Genomic DNA, 2,110 nt, shown 5'->3' on the forward strand with positions numbered 1-2,110 from the left:
TTCACCAGTGAGTCAAAGATAAGTCTCACCCCAATAAAGTTTAGAAACAGACATCATTAGCCTCCAATAAAAAAGCAAACATAAACCAAATTAACGCGCAGTTGAACCATTATACTGCAGGAACCTCTCCCAACTTTCAGCAGCAATTGATGGACAGCCTGACAGATAAATGGACCACACACTGGACGCCTGTAATTACCTTTCTGCACGCTGGAGAGGGAATCATCCTGCAGTTACAAGCCTGTCCTTCATGTCTGACATTTTAATTAGTAGCTCCACACAGACAGACAGGCTACAGTGTAAATAATGACAAGAATAATTTATACTTCCCATGTAAAAGTTTTAAAAAAGGAAGCAAAATATATTTAATTTTAGTCACATTTTTTGCTCTGTTTCCCCAAGACAAACAAATGATAACTGGAGAGAAGGAATCATATTAGTCTACTATTTATACACCTGTCTGACAGAAAGAGAAAAGATAACCTGAGGGGTTATTTCACTTCTACATGAAGGGTAATATGGCTAAATATGAAAATAGATCTTTAATTAAAAACGAGAGAAGAATTATTATTAAATCTAAGGTTAACAAGAGTATCTGCTCTCATAGCTGGAGGAATTAACAAGTAAGACAACTTACAACTTTTAGATGATTTTAAACTATACTGCCACTAATCAGTCATTGCACAGCAGTTAACACTTCAAATATTATATAAAATATGGATCACAGCATCTTAAATAACCTAATTTATCATTTAAAGATTAAACATTGTGCAAGAATGACCAGAAATAACCAATAAACATTCAATAAAAGAGATTTTATTGTCAAAATAAAGTTTTCTATCAAAGTGGAAAATATACATATTTACAGTCTTGTAAAATTACATATACAAATGTACAACATATGTACAGAAATAATTATATAAATACACTTTACATGCTCCTGCAACCCGTAAGAGACTGTGATTATTAAGGCATCGATTAATGAAGGAAACAGGGCAGCTTTGGCCTCGTCTCCAGCAGAGAGTCTCGTTGTGAAAGTGGTGTTTAAGACACGGTGGTTCTTCACAGTTTAGGACAAGAGTTTCACCTGTAGGCTACCTGCAAACCCCATCAGCGTAATTTAATGAAAGATTTCAGTTAATTTGACTTAATTCTGCAAATACTCGAGCTATAATTGTTGTAGAATTAACTGAGTGTGCTAATGAAATAAAACTAATTTGTTATTTTGACTTATTTGATCTGATTCGACTGAAACACTGTGTTTGGTTATAAAAATATCAGGTTGTGCTCCAATAAATCTAAGCAAATAATCTGAATGTTAAAATCTTGGTTTCATTTTCATTTAAAACAGAAACTCATACAAATTAAAACTCAAACTAAGCTTTAAGTTGTCTCAACTTGAATGCAGAGGGATTAGGAGATTAAAACAGTGTTTCCCAAAGTTGGTGTCAGGACCCCACTTCAGGTGACGAAACACTACTAATTAAATGTAAAAATGATTGGTAATTGTGTATATTTTCACTATTACTGTTGCAAAGAATAAATGCTATATTCACAAATAGCATCATAGCTGTTGAGGCTAAATATGTTGTCATTATGCCCTTGTTTTGTAGTGTTATCATCAAAGTTTGCACATTTAGACTGACAGTTCTGGGGTGTCAGGAGCCCCCTGGTTCTGTTATTTTGTTATTTTGTCAGAAGCTGAAAAGTTTGGGAACCACTGACATAAAAGACAACCAAATAAATGGCAGTATTTAGGTTAAGAAGAAATGTTTAAGTTACTTAATTTATATAACTGAAATTACTCTGTGAAGTTAAGTATTCCTAAATGTATTCAAAGTAAATAACTTGAGTTACTTTTAATGAACTTTTTCCAGGTAATAAACTGAAATGATTGGAGTTGAAGCAACTTCTCGGGTTTTACAGTGTAACCTATCGACCAGGGGGATCTCAGCTGCAAGCATTCAATTAAGCCCAGATAAGACTCTGCATTCTTCCAGTCAGGTACATTGTTCTGCTGCTGACAGCTTCATTATTTAAAGAGAAGCCATTAGGCGCTCATTAATGTGCTAATTACAACACGCTGATGGACAATCCCAACACAATTAGT

This window comes from Kryptolebias marmoratus, linkage group LG20 (assembly GCF_001649575.2).
Source record: "Kryptolebias marmoratus isolate JLee-2015 linkage group LG20, ASM164957v2, whole genome shotgun sequence".
NCBI lineage: Eukaryota > Metazoa > Chordata > Actinopteri > Cyprinodontiformes > Rivulidae > Kryptolebias > Kryptolebias marmoratus.